Source organism: Primulina eburnea, chromosome 9, assembly GCF_022965805.1.
Source record: "Primulina eburnea isolate SZY01 chromosome 9, ASM2296580v1, whole genome shotgun sequence".
NCBI lineage: Eukaryota > Viridiplantae > Streptophyta > Magnoliopsida > Lamiales > Gesneriaceae > Primulina > Primulina eburnea.
Genome location: NC_133109.1, coordinates 1,403,623 through 1,427,198, shown reverse-complemented (window position 1 = coordinate 1,427,198; position 23,576 = coordinate 1,403,623). Strand labels below are relative to the sequence as shown.

Below are 23,576 nucleotides of genomic sequence, written 5' to 3'. Positions count from 1 at the left end.
TATTATTAAATACATATTTAGTTAGAACCGTCAATTTAGATTGTGCTCGTGAAGTCAGCCCACTCCACCACATAATTTAAGTGAGTTGGGTTAAAAAAAATTCAACCTAAAAAAGGCGGGCTTAGGCTGGTCAACCGCGCGGGACTAGGCGGGCCAACCCAAGCGGTCCGTGGACTTGGAAGAAATAATATTTTTTGTCTTTTTTTATATATGATAATATAAGTATATTTTAATGAAATTTTTGAATATTTTTGTATTAATTACTTTGTATAAAATACACAAGTATGAAATCAATCATTAAAAATTTTATTGATATTTTTTTCCTTAAATGTTTAGTTATGAAATGAAATTTTAGATATATTATAATGCTCTATTATTTTATTTTTTTGTTTTATTTTTTTAGTCTGATCTGCGGGTTGTCTCGTCTGACCCACAATTCACCTTGGGTTGGGTTGGGTTGAAGATTTCCATCCGGTCGGGATTGTGGGCAGGCCCGCCCTACCCCGCCAAATGACTGGTTTTTTGATGGCTGACCCACCTCGTCTTGGATTGGCCCGTCTGATAGCTCTATATATAATTGTAATTAATTATCTGTTAATTTTGTGATTTTAAAATTATTATTTATATGTTAGATTAAAATTATTATTTATATCTAAAAAATTTAAAAAATATTAAATTGTGTATTTTATAATATCAAATATTAAAATGATATCAAATACATTTGAAATTTAAATAGTATTATGTTTTTAAATTATCACGATCGGACTAAAAGAGAGACTTAATTAAACTCAAATATTGGTGTGAATATAAACCTACAGCTGATGTGTTCAAAGAAAAAGAAAAACCTAATTGTTTCATTCCCTCGTCGTCATCTCTTTCGCCATCTCGTCGCTGCGCCTCCTCTAATCGTAGCTCCGACCACCACCTCAGCTAGACGAAGACGTCACCAACCCGAAGCAACTTTAACAGAAGGAAAACAAGCCCGGATCTAGCAAGCACGAGCCCTCTTCGCTCTGTTGTTCCAATGCGCGCGATTCCAACATATTTTAGGTGAGTTTGTGCTTCGATTTCTTGTGTTTTGTGTTTAGTTGAGGTTGTGCTTCGATTTTTTGGGTTTTTCATTGTATTAAACCTCTGTATATTTCACGAGATCGCGGCTAACTAAATTGCAGAAGCTCATATCCTTTTCCCATGTCTCTTAACCTTCACTATTAGGAACATATACCATTACTTTGTTGGTTCAGATTGTGAAGAAATAGAGATAGAAATTCCAGAAATTGGGGCTGGCTCGGTGAAGGGTTCGTATGGTTCCAGAAGAGGAGGAACCGTTGGAAGACTAAGCAATTGGAGAAGGACTATGATGTCTTGAAGAACTAATTTAAAGCACTGAAATCGGATAACAATGCCTTCTAGTTTCAAAACAAGATACTTCAATCACAGGCCAATTCAATTTATCATTTACTTTTCACTTTTCACTTCTTCTTTAAATATTCTTTAACTTGTCAATGTTGAATTTGGTAAATAACCCCATAATGTAATCAGCCATAAGATCTTTAATTGTTGAGAAAGTTGATTAAATCAAGTTGGTAATTTGACTAGTTTTTACTATTTGATTGCAGTTATTTTGACTAATATTTAATGCAACATACCAATTTCAATGTTGGCAAGCTATCAGGAGCAAGCTTCTTTGACGCGGATTTGAGTGGTAATTCCTTTGTTGTGGTTGTTTCTCAAGTGTAGTTGTGTCACGTGATGGGCCTGATGTGAATTTTTCATGCTTTATGTGCACAAAATTGAAGGTGACAGTGGGGTAGGAAATTTGCTTACTTTCAACTTTACAGTAGGTAAAAAAGCTGCAGCGGCAGTTTCTTGCATGTATGTTTCTGCATATTTATGAATTAAATTAATGTCATTGTTGATAAATTCATCGCCACAAAAATACATCAAATGAATCTATGTAACACAAGAATGCAATGCCTTTCACATGTGCAAAATGTGGTAATCTAAAGACGAAAGATATTGACAATCTAAGGGCTCATTTGTGTTGTAATGGTATAGATTTAACATATCATACATGGATTTGGCATGAAGAAAGATCTAAGTTCGAGAACTCAATGAATGATAGTGAACGAGTAGGGTAAGATGAACGCAAATATTTTACTGAGGAACCTATAAGTATGGTACATGGTGCATATGATAGTTATGTTGAGAAACCAAAACAACTCCATAAGCTACTTGAAGATGCCGAGAAACCTTTATATCCTGCGTGTGTTAAATTTACAAAGTTATCTGCACTTGTGAAATTATATAACTTGAAGGCAAAATATAGTTGGAGTGATAAAGGTTTCACCGATTTACTTAGTTTTTTTGGGCAAATGCTTCTAGATGATAATAAATTGCTTTTATCTTTGTATGATGCAAAGAAAAGCTTATGTGCTTTAGGGATGGATTATGTGAAAATTCATGCTTGTCCTAATGATTGTATCTTATACTGGAAGGAGTATGAGGATTTTACCAGATGCCTTATTTGCGGGATGTCGAGGTAAGTTGAGTAAAAATTCTACGATAAATGGAAGAGTTCCTTCAAAGTACCTTTGGTACTCCCACCTATTCCCAGATTTCAAAGATGGTTTCAGAAGAATGTGATATCTAAGGAATTAACTTGGTATTCTGACAAAAGAATTAGTGATGGATACTTGCGTCATCCAGCTGATGCACCCTCTTGGAAAGTAGTGGATCACAACTGGCCAAATTTTGCTTCCGAGCCAAGAAATATAAGATTGGCCATATCAGCAAACGACATCAATCCACATAGTTTGATGAGTTTTGTATATAGTTGTTGGCCAATTGTGATGATCACTTACAACCTTCCCCCAAGTTTGTGTATGAAGAGAAAATTTATGATGCTCACTTTGTTGATTTCTGGTCCAAAACAACCGGGAAATTATATTGATGTCTACTTAGCACCTCTAATTGATGACTTAAAATTTTATGGGATATAGGTGTTGATACATATGATGCATATCGAAAAGAAATATTTCTCGCTTTGAGCTGTGTTACTATGGACGATCAATGAATTTCCTGCATATGGAAACATGTCAGGTTGTATTGTGAAAGGATATCATGCATGTCCAATATGTGGTGAAGAAACATATTCGACGAGGTTGAAGCATAGTAGAAAAATTGTGTATACAGGCCATAGAAGGTTTCTTCCTACAAGTCATCCTCGAAGGCAAAAGAAAGCATTTAACGGGAACCAAGAGTTTAAACTCGCACCAAAACCATTAACTGGGCATGAAGTTTTAGAAAGAGTTGAAAGAAATCTATCCAAATGAGTGGGAAGCTTCAGTTGAAGGTAGGTGATGAAAAATCATGTTGGAGAAAGAAATCTATATTATTTGAACTTGAGTATTGGAAACATCTACATGTTCGACATGTTCTTGATGTGATACATAGTGAAAAAAATGTTTGTGAAAGTCTCACCGGTACGTTACTTGACATTCCAGGAAAACCAAAGGATGGAGTTGCAGCAAGACTAGACCTCATGAAGATGAATTTGAGGACTGATTTGATACCAAAGACGAGGGAGGAAATAACGTATTTGCCAGCAGCCTGTTATACACTAAGCAAGTCTGAGAAAAGAAAATTTTGCAATTTTCTGTTTGGAATAAAGGTCCCTACGGGTTACTCATCTAATATTAAAAACCTCGTGTTGATGAAGGACTTGAAACTTGTTGGCCTTAAGTCACACGAATATCACACTTTGATGCAACAATTGCTTCCAGTGGCCATACATGGTGTCCTGCCTAAACATGTTAGAGATACTATCACTCGGTTGTGTAGGTTCTTCAATGTGTTGTACAATAAAGTGATAGATGTCTCAAAGTTGGATGAGATGCAAAGAGAGATTGTGATGTGGTGTGCTATCGTTGTGCCACCAAACTTAAATTCCTACTCTTTAAATAAAATTAATGTAATGGTGAGCAGGGTCGAATCCACTGGGAACAGAGTATGATTTCTTTCGAGTAAAATGTAAATACAAGCGGGATTTTGGATAAGAACAAAATAAAATATTAAAACTAAAATAGAAAGCAATGAAAAAATAATAAACCAAACGAGAATTAAATTACCAAACTCTAATTTAAGGGGATTTTCACTATTCAATTATGTCACTGTTCATCGGCTAACATATTATTTATTCATGGAGTTAAAGTAATTAACCTTAGAATTATAGGGATTGCCGCTAAAATTCTTGTGTTTTCCTAATTTAATTGACCAAACCCAGCATCCAGTCAAAACTTATCAATAATTAACTGGGCCCGATAGCGTTCCATATTAATTAAAAATAACATTCTCGTTTTGTGAAAATAGTTAATCCTAAAATCTAACAACCGAGATAGCTGCAATTGATAGATCGAGTTTCATTTATTTATTTAGATTAAATATGCTATGATAGCACAACACACCTAATATATCGCTACTCATGTACATGACAATTACGGATCACTGAATTCATGGATAGCAGTAAAAATTTATATATCGAATTAAATTGTCAGATTAACCGAGATACAACTTTCATAGAATTAAATATAAATCAACAAATACTTGAACAAAACACGAATATTAAATTGAAACAAAAAATCCTCACAGTGATATATTGAAATATTAAAAATATCCCTTGAATCAGAAATAAAACTTAGCCTAAAAGTGTGGAGAGAATTTGAGAGAAAATCTTTGCGCCTTTCTTTTGCTCTTCACGTGAGTTGTTGGAGAAGGTTGGGAGAAAAAATTGATTGTGCCGCCTCCTTTCTCACGTGAATAGTGTAGGAAAGTAAGGAAATATTTTTGGGTCCAAAAATATAGAAGCCCAAATATCTAAAATTATACCTAATCTAATAAATAAAATATATTAGGAAATATCCACTAAGAATATAGAGTTTTGTTATAGAAAAAACTCTATCTTCTATTTATTTCTTGATAAGAAAAATCCTCAACTCTCACTAGGCAGCCGAGTATTAGTCACAAGGCGTGATCACGCATTGTCCAAAAATCACTTCTGAATTTTTCTGTTCAAGTCTTCCACTAAGATCATAGCGATAACTTTAATTGTGATATAAAATAACCTTTTTTAGCCCAAATTTATCGCATGAACAGAAAATATCATCCTACAATAAAATCACACAAAAATGTGTCAATTAAGCACGTTGAAAGTGGTAACAATGAGAGATATGACAACAAAAATACAACAAAAAATGCAAGCTATTATGAGCCTATCATGATGATATTGTGTTTACTAGAGAAATATTTCCCCCAATATTTTTTTGATATAATGATTCATTTGACTATTCATCTTGTGCGCGAGATAAAATTGTGTGGACCGGTTTGGTTTAGGCATATGTATCCATTTGAAAAATTCATGAAGATATTTAATGGCTATGTGCGAAATCGCAATCGGCCTGAAGGGCGTAAAGCCGAATGTTATATTGATGAAGAGATTGTGGAATTTTGCTTGGACCACATGTCTAGTGTAGATACAGTTGGTATCCCATCAATGCATCGGAGAGTACAACTCACTAAGCCTCTGTCTGGTTCAGTAATGCACTACACTGGTGATGATGAGTTGAATCAAGCACATCGTTATCTATTGGAAAATTATGTTGACGTTGAGCCTTATATCGAGTAATTTCTTTGACTTATTAATAATTTCTTGCTATTTTTTTTTTACATTCAATTGGTTAACTTATCCTTAATCATTTCATCAGGGAACACATGACATTTTTGGATGCAAAATTTAGGCTAAATCCAAAAGTTGGTTACAAGATGAGCATAACCGAACCTTTATTAATTGGTTATGTGATTGTGTAAGCTGTCTAAATATCAGTATTATGGAGTTTTTTTTTTTTTAAACTTAGGGATAAATTTTTGCACTTTATGAAATGTAGGTTGCAAGTGCAGTTGGCAATTCCACTCGTGTAATTCAGAAAGATTGAAGTGGGTAGAGCAGACCTAGAAAACAAGTGTTAAAGTACTCTAGTTATTTGATTTATGGGGTCACTTATCATAAAAAAGAGCGAGATGATATACGAGTTGTGCAAAATTCCGGAGTAAGCTTAGTCACAACGACAATGCAAGTTGCTAGTGCAAAGGATAAAATCCAGTTGTGTCAGACATGATTTTTTATGGAGTTATTCAAGAAATATGGGAACTTTGTGAGAACCCAAATTTTTGGGCATGTAATGAATTAAATATAGACATGTATAAGAATTTATTTTCGAGTTATAATAAATTCGAAAATATTAAATAATACATGGTATTGGAAATTCCAAGCCAATAAATACATGAAATTCAAAATTCAGCACAAATCATGTATTAATTTCGAAATAAGGCTGGATATCAATCAAATTGGAAGGAAATATTACATACAAGGTATAATTTCTCAACAAGGAAGCATATCAATATGTATGGAAGGAGCATCTCGATATTTAAGAAATAATTATCTCGCAATTTGGAAGGAAAATCAATCGGGTTTTGGTAAGATTTGAATACCAAGTTTAGCTCCTTTCTCCTCCCCAATAAATACCACATCAAGCCTAGCATTCCCTACACCCTAAATTTCGAAAATTTGCTCTCCGCGTGCTACTGAAATTTTCGAAATTTTTCTCCAAAAAAAAAAATTTCTGCACGAGTCATCAAAATTCTGTCTAGTTTAGAAATTATTTTCTCTCGTTCGGTTGCTAGAATCCGATCTCCACCGTTCAAAATATCCTTCGATATGTTCCGAATAACATATCCAAATTTCAGCAAAATCCAACGGTTCAATAAGGCGCAATGATTTTTTCAAGACGGCTGATTTTTCGGCGATGGTGCTGCTGCGTTTTCAAAGTGCCCGTGGCATGATTCTACTATGTTTTCCGAGTTCTTCATGTTTTCTTCAGTACAAGGTAAGTGGACTTGTTTTAAAGATTAAATCTCGTTATGCATATTACCTTATTCGTTTTTGAAAATACGATCGAGTACATTCTTCTCCTACTCATTTCTTGTGTTGATTGTCAAACGATTTTGAGCACTGTGAGGAGTCGACTGGATATGGGTGGGAATCCCAACCAAGACGTACCCTTACGCGGTGGGGGATATAACCGCTATACGGCCTCGCCCCCTTAGAGGAGTAAAAATTTGGGACTGGTATCAGTAAACCATAGAAAGTAGACGAATCTCAGTGCTGGTAAATGTTATGCAAGTGATATGAATGATGTTATGCAAGTGCAAGTCATGTGATTTTCGAAATTATGCATATTGTTATATTGTGCTCGATTTTCCCCCACTTGCTGAGTATTCCCAAAATACTCACCCCTTACTCTACCCTCCCCAGATAAGTCAGAAGAAGAAATAGAAAAAGAAGAATCGGACACCAGTTTTTGGGACTGATAGTGGACGCATGAAGAATTTTAATTAAGAATATGTTCTCGTGAGTTTTTAATTCAAGTTATAAACGCTTCCGCAGATTTTTATCGTTTCCAGAGTTACTATTGTAAAGACGATTCTATTTTTATGGCGTTTATGATATATAAACTGGTTTTGGTTTATACTGTACTATGAGGCTTGTTGTTTAGCAATTATGTGATTGTTGAATAACGCCGGTGTCGACTAACCCCGGTCTCGGGGCGTGACATTTAAGTGGTATCAGAGCCGCCAGGTTCATAATCCAGTTGGGAAGAAAAGATTTATCAGATTATGGCGAAAGGCTGATGCAGTCCCATTCGGAACGACCAACGATTTATACTTTCATCTGGACCTCCGAAATCGTGTTTTTGCTATTTAGGAAAGTTTCGTAGAACTTATGGCTTTTCGTACGAAATCATAATTTAATTCCGTCGACTGTTCTCGAATCCTCTCGACGTATTCTTTCTATCTATGGGTCAATGTCCAAAATTTCTATTTTTGGAAAAACTCTAGAAAATTCACGTTCTAACGCGTTTTTGGGATTACTTGTAGAAATCTTATGGAATTGTATTATGGAGACAATTAGTATTTGTCTATATTGTTAGGAATATACCTATGAGAGATAAGTTGACTTAAGCTTTTAAATTAAGAAGAAAAATTTTTCTCGAGGATGATATGTTATTTACGAAAACTAATATAAGAAAAGTATATAAGAATTATATTATAAGTTTTGGGTGTTCCAATAGAGAAGTTGATTTTGTGTTAACAGTTTACTGTGCAAGCATTAAGTTTGGATTATTAAGAATGTTAAGTGCTAACTTTAAATATTTAGGACCTTGGAATATCTTGTGAGACAATATCATCAGGTTAAGGAAATTATAATATTTTGGGATAACAAGTAGGCTACGACCTTACGTAAATAAAATAAGTTATGAGATTTTGATGGGTATCAAAGAAAGTATTGTACGATGAGTTTTGACTTTTATGGTACTAAGAATGATTCAAAGAGATTGACATTCAATGAACTCCTTTGTATTAGACCGTAATAGGCTCATGATCTTGATGAAAGTAAGATTTAGTAAAAAAAAATTTATTTGAGGTAACGACTAGGTTATAATTTTGAGGATTTAAGCTATAGATCGATATTGAATTAAGTTTCAATATTCTATATGGGTTTTAAGTTTTGAGATAGTAATCGGGATAATTCAAAGATAAGATAAAATTAGTATCAATTCGCATATACTCAGTGCCAAATTGATTCAACTGACTTCGGTAGATCTCGACGCCATCCTAGGGATGAACTGATTAGCTAAGAGCCGTGCGATGGTAGATGGCCAGAGTAAGAATGTCAAACTCTGAACCCCAAACCAAGAAGGAATCAGGTACCATGGCGATGCCAAGGAACAGAAATACACATTTTTCTGTTTCCCAGACTTGGAAAGCCATAATATCGGGTGAAGAAATTTACCTAGCAATGGTGAACAAAGTGCAAGAAGTAGATGGGCTGAAGTTGGAAGATATTCCAATAATAAAAAAATAAAAATTCGGACGTTTTTTCAGAAAAGCTTATTGGAATAGTCCCGAACTGTGAAGTAGATTTCGAGATAAATTTGGTACTTGATAATTCACCAATCTCCAATGCACTACACTGAGTGGCTCCAGGTGACTCAAGGAGCTAAAAGAACAACTCTAAGGGTTGTTAGACGAAAAGCAGATAAGGACAAGTACATTTCTTTGGGGAGCTACAATCTTATTTGTAAGGAAGAAAGATGAAAATATAAGATTGTGTATAGATTATAGAGAACTCTATAAGATCACAATCAAGAATAAATATATTTTTCAAATAATATACGCTCTTTTCGATCAACGTAAAGGAGCTACAATCTTCTCCAAGCTTGACCCGAGGGCATGCTATCATCAGCTATAGGTCAGAGCAGAAGACACCTCAATGTCAGCATTCAGAATTAGGTCATACGAGATCGAAATCCAGAATATCGGTGGGACAAAGAAATTAGAGGCAAACCTAGATTAGCCGAGACAAAAGAACGCAACCAAAATTAAAAGCTTCTTTGGCTATTAGCAGAAATTCGTCGAGGGCTTCTCTTCAGTAGTTGTATCACTGACGAGACTCACAGAAAAGAACTATGAATTCAACTGAAAAGAAAGATGTGAAAAGAGTTTTCAAACATTAAAGAAGAAGCAGCATCTACACCAATGTTGGTATTATCTACTGTGGGCTAGGATTTTACCATCTGCAGTGAAGCATCAAAAAGAGGTCTCAGATGCGTACTCATGCAAGACAGGCGAGTCAACTATAGCCGCATGAACAAAACGGCCCTACTCACGATCTTGAGTTGGCAGCAATGATCTTTGCTTTGAAATTTGGAGACACTATCTCTACGATGCCAAGTGTGAAATATTCACAGACCACCAAAGCCTCAAATATTTGTTCATTCAAAAAGAATTAAATGAGGCAAAGACGGTGGATGGAGTTACTTAAGGACTATGACTTGACAATAAACAACTACCCTGCCAAGGCAAATAAAGTTGTCGATGCTTTAAGTCGGAAAAACATGGGTAACATAACCCTACCATCACTCTCCGTGCAACTATGCCTTCAGAAAGCAGTCAAGTTTAATCAGAGTAGAGACGCGACACTAGAGAAGTTCAAAGAACAAGTCAAGGAAATAAAGTCATCAGATTTTCAAGTGGATCCAGACGGAATCCTAGGGATGATAGGACGATTGTTTGTGCCAGACATCGACAATCTTCGATAAGAAGTGATGTAAGAGGCGCATAAGTGAACATTCCAGATCTATACCGCCAGTACAAAGATGTATAGGGATTTGAAGTAAGTTTCTGGCGAAGCAGAATGAATATAGATGTCGCCGATTTTATACATAAGTGAAAAGTATGCCAACAAGTGAAAGTTGAGCATCAACGACTGGAAGGACTACTGCAACCGTTAAAATCCTAGAATGGAAATGAGAACATATTTCCATTGATGTCGTTATAGAATTGTCAAAGTCAATATAGAGTCACGACATGGTACGTATAATCGTAGATAGACTCATAAAATTTGCGTACTCTCTACTCGTCCGAAGGAATTATAATATTCACAAGTTGGCTACTCTATACATGGATAACATTATAGGGCTACATAAAGTGCCTACAATCATAATGTCGGATATAGATCCAAGATCTATGTCACGTCTGTGGTAGAGCTTTCAAAAAGCCGTGAGAACAAAAGTTACTCTTAGTACGGCGTATCACCCTTAAAATGATGGTCAAACAGAGAGAATGATTCAAACCCTAGAAGGTTTGATAAGGGCATGTGCCTAAGACTTCAGTAGTAATTGAAGTGGACATATACCCCTGATAGAATTCGCCTACAATAACAATTATCACGGAAATATTGGGATGACTCCATTTGAAACCTTTTACGGACGAAAATATCGATCACCACTGTACTAGGACAGAATAGAGAAGACAGTCGTAATTGGGCTAGAAATAATCCAAGAGACAATGAAAAAGTGGCCATCATCAGAGACAGATTCAAGGCTGCATAGATCAGCAAAAGAGTTAGTCTGATCTTAAAAAGAGACCAATGAAATTCACATTGGGTGAAAAAACTTATATAAAGGTCTCACTAATGAAACAATCATTAGATTCAGTAAAGCTGAAAGAGTGAAACCTCGGTACGTTGGACTATTAAAAAAAAATCTGGAGAGATTGGCACATTGGCTTACAGAATGGCATTGCCACTAGATACATCTAGAATCCGCAATGTATTCCACAAGTCCAAACAAAGGAAATACACTTGGAATCCAATCCATGTTATGGAAATTGAATCACTCAAGATCAAAGGTAAGATAGGGAAGAGCTGAAACATGAAGATGTCTATATTCATATTATGGACACCAAGGACCAAGTAGTGAGACGATGTATCATTCCCTACGTCAAGGTGCAATGGTCAAACCACACAGAACAAGAAAACTACATGGGAGTTTGAAGGGAAAATGTGCAAGCAATATCCCTACCTTTTCCAAGGTCAAGACGACTTCAGTTTCGAGGACGAAACTTCCAATAAGGAGGGAGGGATGTGAGAACCCAAATTTTTGGGCATGTAATGAATTAAATATAGACATGTATAAGAATTTATTTTCGAGTTATAATAAATTCGAAAATATTAAATAATACATGGTATTGGAAATTCCAAGCCAATAAATACGTGAAATTCAAAATTCAGCACAAATCATGTATTAATTTCGAAATAAGGCTGGATATCAATCAAATTGGAAGGAAATATTACATACAAGGTATAATTTCTCAACAAGGAAGCATATCAATATGTATGGAAGGAGCATCTCGATATTTAAGGAATAATTATCTCGCAATTTGGAAGGAAAATCAATCGGTTTTTGGTAAGATTTGAATACCAAGTTTAGCTCCTTTCTCCTCCCCTATAAATACCACATCAAGCATAGCATTCCCTACACCCTAAATTTCGAAAATTTGCTCTCCGCGTGCTACTGAAATTTTCGAAATTTTTCTCCCAAAAAAAAAAAATTCTGCACGAGTCATCAAAATTCTGTCTAGTTTAGAAATTATTTTCTCTCGTTCGGTTGTTCAGAATCCGATCTCCACCGTTCAAAATATCCTTCGATATGTTCTGAATAACATATCCAAATTTCAGCAAAATCCAACGGTTCAATAAGGCGCAATGATTTTTTCAAGACGGCTGATTTTTCGGCGATGGTGCTGCTGCGTTTTCAAAGTGCCCGTGGCATGATTCTACTATGTTTTCCGAGTTCTTCATGTTTTCTTCAGTACAAGGTAAGTGGACTTGTTTTAAAGATTAAATCTCGTTATGCATATTACCTTATTCGTTTTTGAAAATACGATCGAGTACATTCTTCTCCTACTCATTTCTTGTGTTGATTGTCATACGATTTTGAGCACTGTGAGGAGTCGACTGGATATGGGTGGGAATCCCAACCATGACGTACCCTTACGCGGTGGGGGATATAACCGCTATACGGCCTCGCCCCCTTAGAGGAGTAAAAATTAGAGACTGATATCAGTAAACCATAGAAAGTAGACGAATCTCAGTGCTGGTAAATGTTATGCAAGTGATATGAATGATGTTATGCAAGTGCAAGTCATGTGATTTTCGAAATTATGCATATTGTTATATTGTGCTCGATTTTCCCCCACTTGCTGAGTATTCCCAAAATACTCACCCCTTACTCTACCATCCCCAGATAAGTCAGAAGAAGAAATAGAAAAAGAAGAATCGGACACCAGTTTTTGGGACTGATAGTGGACGCATGAAGAATTTTAATTAAGAATATGTTCTCGTGAGCTTTTAATTCAAGTTATAAACGCTTCCGCAGATTTTTATCGTTTCCAGAGTTACTATTGTAAAGATGATTCTATTTTTATGGCATTTATGATATATAAACTGGTTTTGGTTTATACTGTACTACGAGGCTTGTTGTTTAGCAATAATGTGATTGTTGAATAACGCCGGTGTCGACTAACCCCGGTCTCGGGGCGTGACAAACTTGATTACCAAATGTTTCAAATTCCAACGTTTAAATGTAATTGGGTTGAGAATATTAACGGTATTAAAGTTGATGATCTTGGTTTCACGTTGATAAACCTGAAGAGAATTGGATTCAAGTCTGACTATTTTATCTTGGGCAGTCAAGCGAATCAAGTGTTTTACATTGAAGATCTAAAAGATCCTGCATGGCATGTTGTACTTGCAAGTCCCACCAAAGAGTACATTAAATACATGAATGGTGATGAATTGTAAAATGTTTTAACCCACTGTAAATGTTTTACGTGAGGGTTTATATCAATGGATGTTGATGGAATAGATGAAAATGAACCGCCATGCGCGAAGATTGTGATGGGTATTGGGTTGAAAATAATTAAGTGCAATCCTATGTGACTTGAACCAACATAATAGGTTACATTCCCTTACTGTTCTGCATATTATAGTTTCATGCAGAAAGAAAAATAAAGAAGTAATAATAATTTTTATATGACATGCGTTGCATAGTGCTTATTTGTGTTTGCCTAAAAAATTGTAAATGCTTGCAGGATGTCAAAGAATGAGAAGCCTAAACAGAATACTACATATTCTGCCACTGACAATAGTTGTGGGGGAACATTTTTGGAATCTACAGAGATTGAAACAACAAGATCATCTAGAGGTCGTACTCCTTTGGATAGGCTTGTTAGGCAAAGGGTTCACAAAATTAGAAAGGATGTAAAGTTCAATAAATTGGGACAACCAATAGGAGAATTTTCAGGTGAGATGCAAAGTTATATTGGAGTTCTTGTTCGAGAAAAGGTAAATATAAGTTATCAGACTTGGAAGAAGGTTCCAAATGATGTCAAATAATTAATATGGGAATCGGTTAATGTAAGTTATAATGTTTTGAATATTTTAATTATTTTTCGTATGGTTATGATATGTTTAATGTTATGGGTTAATATGACTTCTATAGCTGACGTACAATATTGATCAAAGCTGGAAGAAGGGATGTCTGAACTCTGCAAATAACAAGTGGCGATAAAGCTTTTCTCACTCCAAAGTTCATTCTTAGCAAGCGGGATAAAACTGAGGATTTGAAAAAACCAACTATTGGGTTTGGTATTACACGAGATGATTGAAGTTCATTTGTAATCAGTCTCTTGTCTGATGACTTCATGATAAGATTCTTAATTTATTATTTTCAAATAGGTAGACCATAACAAATTATTTCTATTGAAATATGATATATGTGGGTAATTTTCAATTAACTAGAAAGTAAGTGATGAACAAAAAAAGAAAAGAAAGCAAAAAATATACCCCCATCATATATCTCGCAAAGGATATGCACGTTTCGCCGACAAAATTGTAAGTATGATTTTAATACATCTGCCTAAATATATAGATATATCATATGTAAAATCTACTAATTTTAAAAGCGCGGAATTTTTTTTTTTAAAAAAAGCTCGCATTTTCAAAATGATATTTCAAAATGATCTTAAGAATTTGACAATAAAAATAGTGCGTAAACTTAAACGAGTAAAAATTGTGAAAATCATCAGCGTATCAAAACCAGCGTATAAAAATGTTCATATCATCTCAAATCTCATAAAAACAAAATGCGGAAAGCATGTGGTCCTCGGGTCGTGTCACCCCACCAGGTCTGTCTACTCAGTGTTCAGCACCTCCAGTCCTCTCAATAACAAGCTCACCTGCATCACACACGCCTAGTGAGTCTAAAGACTCAACACACCTGTACCGTTAATAACAAGTACATATACATAGCACACAGCAGTGAAAAATATCATAATCAACATATCTTTCATGAACTTAAAAGCATAACGTAAACGTGTCGTATAAAATCATGTCGTGTCAACTCATGTCATCTCATATCATGTCATCTCATATCATCATATACGTGTCAAAACAGCTCATCGTGTCATCATAAACTTAAACATTTTCTTTTAACTGAATTCAGTTCATTAGTTGTGACTTTCGTATCAGCTCTATCGTATCAGCTCTATCGATGGATCCATCTATAAAAAAAACCGTGGTACCCGGCGGCGGGGGACATCAGCGACAGCATTACCCGCCCACTGAGCCCGGGCCTCAGCTCATCATATCTCATGTCATCGTATACATATACATCGTCAGTCACAACCAATTCACATCCTTCAAAAAATATCATCATTTTCATCGCTTAATAAAACATGCGTATGCGTAACTTTTCTTTTAAACCAATCATGCAACATATTTATCATAATTGAGTAGAAATCATAAAAACGATGCATAAACATTTAAAATATCATATATTTGTGCTCAGGGCGCTGCCAAGACCAAAATCTCACCTCGGGTTCAAAATGACCATTTTGCCCCTGGAAACTCGGAAATTATCGTTTCACCCCTGGACTTCTAAAATTGATCCGAAACTAACCAAACTCCTTAAAATGTCCCTAAAACATAATTATAAGCATTCCTAGACGTAAACTTGAGCTCATAACACAACTTATCTAATTCGTTTTAAAACTTCGGCCGGGGTCTCGGTTTTAACCCGAATCAAACCAAAACTAAACCGAAATCTTCCCAACTTTTTATCATATTTTAAAAACACTATGAAGCTCATAATACCCCAAGATTAGACCCAAAACTCTCGGCTATTAATTAATAGCATACACCAAACTCTCGGCCCTTTCTTGTTACGCCACCTCATGCACTATCCTTTCTCCTATCTCACGCTTCTACCCTCAACTCAAGACACCAATCATTAGCTCACACACCAAGGACTTATATCAGCACTTAAGTTACCCAACCGACTCAAAACACCGCCCCAATGAACGCTCTATAACCGCTAGGAACCCAAGTCCGCATCAAACTCCTTACCGAGACCACTCTCCCTTCTCTCGTCCGATCACCCATTCTCTTGTTTCCAGCATGGCTCGAGCCATTCCAGACCCTGACTCAGACCCACCAGGGTCTGGTCCAGGGCTGGAGAAGGCCTTCGCCCGGCTGGTGTGCAAGAATTCAAGGACCGAACCCCCTACACAAGGGTCCGATCTGCAAGACCTCACGGTTTCAACTCAAAACCCAATCACTTCACACTCCTGCTCCTACAACTCATTCTATCGATCTGCACGAACCCTTGCCGACCTACCACAGCAGCCCCTTGCATTACACCTCAGAAATCGTGAGTAGCAATTAAAAGAAATGCATGGTAAAGATGAAAACCGAAAAGAATCTTTCCTGCTCATGGACTGATCGAATAGTTACACACATCAGGTATATAAATACGTGAATGATGCAGCAAAAGAGGGTACAAAGCATGCCTGAAACGATGCACAAACACTAGGGACTCGAGGTGAAAGCCGGAGGGAGTTTCTTTGCAAGAACTAGCCACCATCGTGCCTTCAGCTGGTGTTATTTTTCTGAAACCGAGGGCACTAAAATCTGAAAGGGAAAAGGAACGTATATCGGCTGGGGGGGTTACGGGAGTTTAAGGGTTTACTTTATAATAATTAGGTAGTTAATCAAATAATTAATGGGCCTAGTATGATAATTAAGGGTTTGAAAAAGGTTTTAAGTCCAACAAGATTAAAAGTAGGTCCACTAAATCAAAACGCACTCCCGAAAAATATTTCGTGTTGAAAAGAATTTTAAATTATTAGCCGAACCATTAAAAAGTCCTTCGGTTCAATAAAATTCGTGTACCGTAAAAAATAAAGTCATGCGGGTAAGAATACCCGGTAAAATCCCATTATTTGAAAAATTCACTTAAAACACCATAAATTAATTTATAAAAATTAATCATGTATTAAAATAAATTTCCTGAAAATTATCCGGCCCCTGTTCCTCATTCGAGTGTGAAATGCATCTTAAAAATCATAGTGCATTAACTGATAAAATTCTTGAAATAAATTCCTTATCATGCAATAATTATGCATAAAATGCATGAATACAATTAAACATAAATTAATAAAATAAACATGCATTTCATGCTTTAAAAGAATTTAATAAAATACCAAAGAAATTTAATAACTTGCATGCACGTGGTTTACTTGAACCTTCAAATTTTCGGGACGTTACAATCTACCCCCCTTAAATTGAATTTCGTCCCCGAAATTCGCTTATCTTTGATAAACAAAAATTTTAGACTTAGTTCTAGTATCATAAAAGTCCACGCTTTCGCGGCGCTACTCTGGTCAAATAATAAATCTGAAGACGTCTTTTTGTCTCCTCGGTCCTGGTAAACTCTACCTTCTAAATCCTCGTTTGCGGAACTAAACTTATAACGACCCATGGTGACCTAGTTCCATTTTTTTTATATCCTCGAATTTCATATTTTCTAAAAATTCCCAATATTAGAAATGGCCGTCCGAATTTTATTGCGTCTTACTTTCTGATACTATAACCGGGATGTTCATTGACCTATTATATTCGCATTTATGTAGTTCAACTTAAGAAATCTTAGCACCAAACTTTACTGATCGACTTCTATCTTTGGCAATACACTTAAAAGTTAAACCTTATTTCAACCCCATAATAATATTAGCCTAAGATCCTTGAATCGAATCTTTATCTTACCGTACCACACTTACATAACTTAACTATTTACAAGTCCCACTATAACGCTGTTGTAAATCTTAAATTCGAGTAACGTTAATCCATAAAACCCAAGATAGGAAATATCGATCTTCTAGCTTAATAATAAAATCATTCTAGTATCAATTACATGCTTAAGATGTTATCTTCTAAATTACAATAAAGTTGATAGCTAAGACCTTTGGACTTTCCTCCTTGAAACAAATGTCGCATTCTTACGTATCCTAAATGCTTAATTAGTACTAGCGTATAAAACTTACTAAATCATCCCATGTTAATATGGGACTAACTCTAATAAATAAGCTTTACTTATAACCCATAGAATTATAGAGTCTCATATCAAGATTTTAGATTTCTTACTCGATAAAAATCTTAACATTAGTTCATCGGCAACCTATGTTGAACACAATTAATTCTCTTTTGTTTTCATTTTACCCAAAATTTCCGCATGAACATATATCCTGTAAATTTGAAATTCAAACTTACGCAACCCAATTAGTTTTGGCTAACATAATTTCAACACACATAATCACTTATTCTCAAGTTTCTTAAAGGCTTCTAAAAAAATTCTTCAAAACTTGGTGTCTAACACACTTCTTACATGCGTCTATCAAGTAATCTAACCATCAATCATACCCAACTTTCTAGAAAAATTAAATTCCAGCAAAGGTACAACCTTAACTGGTAAGATCGTGACTAAAACTTATGATACATCAAACTTTAAGCTCCATAAAATAAGTTAACTTACTGTCTAATCTTATAACTTAACTAATCAACTTTATCTTAAATTGTCATCATTTTAAATTCTTAATTTGCCATAACATTATTCCATTAGCACTTAGATTTTCAAGCCCAAGATTGATTCATCCTACAATGTCCTTGATTACCATTTCTTATAACATTATAACCCGGATATCTAAAGGCTCTAAATATCCTTCAAGCCTAAATCACCCATAATTCATATCGTTTAAACCATTCAATTCTCTCTTATTACTAAACTAGTCCCAAAATTTCTTAAAAATTACAAAAGTAGTTCTTGCTTTCCTCGAATATTATCTGATTTGTCCTTAATATCTAAAATTCCACAATTACCCATAAGTTCTTGACGTTCCTAATTTCATTTTATATATTTCTCGAACATAAAGTTCAAAAGTTTTTAGTTTATTAAACCCAAAATCAATTCTCATAACCTCGAAACATTATTGATTTAACCCAAGTGTTCCTCAAAGTTCGAATTAAATCCTAAAAAATTTTGGAATTTGCAATTTGACACTTAAAATTCTCAAAAATTACATTTTTGGCTCTACAACCATTCGAAATTTGTATTTTTGTCCCCATAACATTTCCGATTGTAGCATCATTAAAACTTAAAATTCTCGAAACTCAAAATTTAATCTCAAAATCCGGTAAATTTGAAAATAGTCCCTTAGAATTTTATATTGCACTTAGGTCATCAAATTATGGGTTATTACAAGTGGGTCCCTAAAATTCTAACTTTATCCAATTCAATCCTTAAATCTAACTAGGTAGATCATGCATCTTAAATAATTTCTACAATTTTAAACTTCCAAAAATCGACGTAGTCTTCGAATCATTATTCTTTACAAGGAATCCCCAAATATTAACTCGACTAACAACCACGAACCATCAGTAATTTCTTAGAAAATCTATAAGTCTCAAAGGCATTCAAAATTTTTAAGTTTAACTTATGACCCACAAGTAGAACATCAATACCTACTAACCAAAATTAATATAGTTAAATTATTCACAATCCTTCCTAACGCCCAAAAACCAAATTCTTACCAATGTCCAATTCCACCACAAAACCAGTATGCATGAAAATCTTATAATTTTTCATTTCATGTCGTAACATGCATAAAAATTTTTAAAGCATCTAATCTCAAAACATAACGACAGATAAAATTGTCCCGTAAAACGTATATCATGTAAACATGCAGGTGATTTCATAAAACTTTCAAAACATTTAAAACATAAAAGCTTACGGACTTGAGGCTTGAAGACTGAGCGGCAGAAGCTGGCGGTGGCACAACCCTATACAGGACCCTTGCTCTGATACCAACTGTAAAATCTACTAATTTTAAAAGCACAGATTTTTTTTTTTTTAAAAAAAGCTCGCATTTTCAAAATGACATTTAAAAATGATCTTAAGTATTTGACAATAAAAATAGTGCGTAAACATAAACGAGTAAAAATTGTGAAAATCATCAGCGTATCAAAACCAGCGTATAAAAATGTTCATATCATCTCAAATCTCATAAAAACAAAATGCGGAAAACATGTGGTCCTCGGGTCGTGTCACCCCACCAGGTCTGTCTACTCAGTGTTCAGCACCTCCAGTCCTCTCAATAACAAGCTCACCTGCATCACACACGCCTAGTGAGTCTAAAGACTCAACACACCTGTACCGTTAATAACAAGTACATATACATAGCACACAGCAGTGAAAAATATCATAATCAACATATCTTTCATGAACTTAAAAGCATAACGTAATCAAAACAGCTCATCGTGTCATCATAAACTTAAACATTTTCTTTTAACTGAATTCAGTTCATTAGTTGTGACTTTCGTATCTGCTCTATCGTATCAGCTCTATCGATGGATCCATCTATAAAAAAACCGTGGTACCCGGCGGCGGGGGACATCAGCGACAGCATTACCCGCCCACTGAGCCCGGGCCTCAGCTCATCATATCTCATGTCATCGTATACATATACATCGTCAGTCACAACCAATTCACATCCTTCAAAAAATATCATCATTTTCATCACTTAATAAAAAATGCGTATGCGTAACTTTTCTTTTAAACCAAGCATGCAACGTATTTATCATAATTGAGTAGAAATCATAAAAACGATGCATAAACATTTAAAATATCATATATTTGTGCTCAGGGCGCTGCCAAGACCAAAATCTCACCTCGGGTTCAAAATGACCATTTTGCCCCTGGAAACTCGGAAATTATCGTTTCACCCCTGGACTTCTAAAATTGATCCGAAACTAACCAAACTCCTTAAAATGTCCCTAAAACATAATTATAAGCATTCCTAGACGTAAACTTGAGCTCATAACACAACTTATCTAATTCGTTTTAAAACTTCGGCCGGGGTCTCGGTTTTAACCCGAATCAAACCAAAACTAAACCGAAATCTTCCCAACTTTTTATCATATTTTAAAAACACTATGAAGCTCATAATACCCCAAGATTAGACCCAAAACTCTCGGCTATTAATTAATAGCATACACCAAACTCTCGGCCCTTTCTTGTTACGCCACCTCATGCACTATCCTTTCTCCTATCTCACGCTTCTACCCTCAACTCAAGACACCAATCATTAGCTCACACACCAAGGACTTATATCAGCACTTAAGTTACCCAACCGACTCAAAACACCGCCCCAATGAACGCTCTATAACCGCTAGGAACCCAAGTCCGCATCAAACTCCTTACCGAGACCACTCTCCCTTCTCTCGTCCGATCACCCATTCTCTTGTTTCCAGCATGGCTCGAGCCATTCCAGACCCTGACTCAGACCCACCAGGGTCTGGTCCAGGGCTGGAGAAGGCCTTCGCCCGGCTGGTGTGCAAGAATTCAAGGACCGAACCCCCTACACAAGGGTCCGATCTGCAAGACCTCACGGTTTCAACTCAAAACCCAATCACTTCACACTCCTGCTCCTACAACTCATTCTATCGATCTGCACGAACCCTTGCCGACCTACCACAGCAGCCCCTTGCATTACACCTCAGAAATCGTGAGTAGCAATTAAAAGAAATGCATGGTAAAGATGAAAACCGAAAAGAATCTTTCCTGCTCATGGACTGATCGAATAGTTACACACATCAGGTATATAAATACGTGAATGATGCAGCAAAAGAGGGTACAAAGCATGCCTGAAACGATGCACAAAAACTAGGGACTCGAGGTGAAAGCCGGAGGGAGTTTCTTTGCAAGAACTAGCCACCATCGTGCCTTCAGCTGGTGTTATTTTTCTGAAATCGAGGGCACTAAAATCTGAAAGGGAAAAGGAACGTATATCGGCTGGGGGGGTTACGGGAGTTTAAGGGTTTACTTTATAATAATTAGGTAGTTAATCAAATAATTAATGGGCCTAGTATGATAATTAAGGGTTTGAAAAAGGTTTTAAGTCCAACAAGATTAAAAGTAGGTCCATTAAATCAAAACGCACTCCCGAAAAATATTTCGTGTTGAAAAGATTTTTAAATTATTAGCCGAACCATTAAAAAGTCCTTCGGTTCAATAAAATTCGTGTACCGTAAAAAATAAAGTCATGCGGGTAAGAATACCCGGTAAAATCCCATTATTTGAAAAATTCACTTAAAACACCATATATTAATTTATAAAAATTAATCATGTATTAAAATAAATTTCCTGAAAATTATCCGGCCCCCGTTCCTCATTCGAGTGTGAAATGCATCTTAAAAATCATAGTGCATTAACTGATAAAATTCATGAAATAAATTCCTTATCATGCAATAATTATGCATAAAATGCATGAATACAATTAAACACAAATTAATAAAATAAACATGCATTTCATGCTTTAAAAGAATTTAATAAAATACCAAAGAAATTTAATAACTTGCATGCATGTGGTTTACTTGAACCTTCAAATTTTCGGGACGTTACATCATACATATTGTTTGTAGGCAGATGAGTAGTGACGTGTATGCGAAAAGTGATGCAATGAAAAAAACTATAATGTTGTTACTTAACGGTGAATCCCTACCTCAGCTGTTTATCACTATTTTTCGATATGTTCTGCCTTCTGATGACCACACTGTTCAGAAACTCTTACTGTTTTACAGGAAATTATTGAGAAAGTTTGCAGAACAAATAAGGCAGAGAAAGGGAGTTAATTCGGAAAGTTTATTAAATCCATGCTATGTGATTTATAAATTTGTTGATATCATATATATTGTTTGTAGGCAAATGAGTTATGTGACGATGATGAGATAAATCGAGCAATTATGTGGAAGAAACGACGTGTCAATAAGAAGGGTCAATATGAAGGCGATGAGTTGAAATTGGCAATAGAAAAGATTGTAATCAAACAATACATGAAAATGAATAATTTTTATTCATTATAATTGTTTTTAGTAATTATCTTGTTCTTTTGTGCATGACAGGATGATTATGTGCAACAAAAACTCGACGGTACGTTGCAATTTGAAGAGGGAAAAAATGATATCCTTACGAAAGCACTGGATTCACATGAACATGCTGGTCATGTGAGAGGTGTTGGAGTTCTTATCACTCCAAGCATCTACTTTAGTACTGGTAGAAAATGGAAGAGTCCTCTTGTTGATGACCATATAATCCTTAATCAAAAAAAAAAAAAGAGTTGACGGAGGCAAAGATATTAATCTCAGTACAAGATGCACGCATCACAGAACAAAATGCACGCATATCAGATCAAGATGCACGCATCCAGAGACTTGAAGAAATGTTCAAAAAGAGTGCAAGCAACTTCGAGATTGAAGAAAAATGTAGTTGCTCAGTGAAGTTGCATCCCACTAGTGAAAATAAAATCAAAAAGAGTGTCTCGAACTATACAACTTCGAATGATGATGACGTGAAAGCTTTGAGCAATGCTGATTTTTTGTAGGTAAATATTTAATTGTGGTTATATTACTTTGCAATATTTTATTAGGATTGAATCTGGCTAAATTCTGGTTGTATTAGCCTTGAGCAAGGAAAAAGGTAGCTGATTATTGCAATTGTCCTTGACTATGATTTATATCAATTTATAACATGATTATTTGTCTTCTAGGGTAAGTCGGTTGCATTGGCATTGGAATCTAGGACCAATATCTTGCCTACGGTACAATTGTTCATGCCAATGCGGTTGATAAATTACTTCATGGTGTTCCATTACCCATGAGTTGCATGCACATATCCATTGATAATCTACGGAAATATTATCACATTTTTCATTTTCAATTCCAAATG

General features: G+C 35.4%; 1 long non-coding RNA gene across 1 annotated transcript; it reads left to right on the top strand.

Moving 5' to 3' along the window:
- The first annotated feature begins 1,518 nt into the window (after positions 1-1,518).
- Positions 1,519-23,044, top strand: LOC140842146 (uncharacterized). The gene is made up of 3 exons (XR_012120313.1): positions 1,519-1,875; positions 22,553-22,669; positions 22,754-23,044. It is a non-coding gene; the product is annotated as an uncharacterized lncRNA (long non-coding RNA).
- Positions 23,045-23,576: the final 532 nt, after the last annotated feature.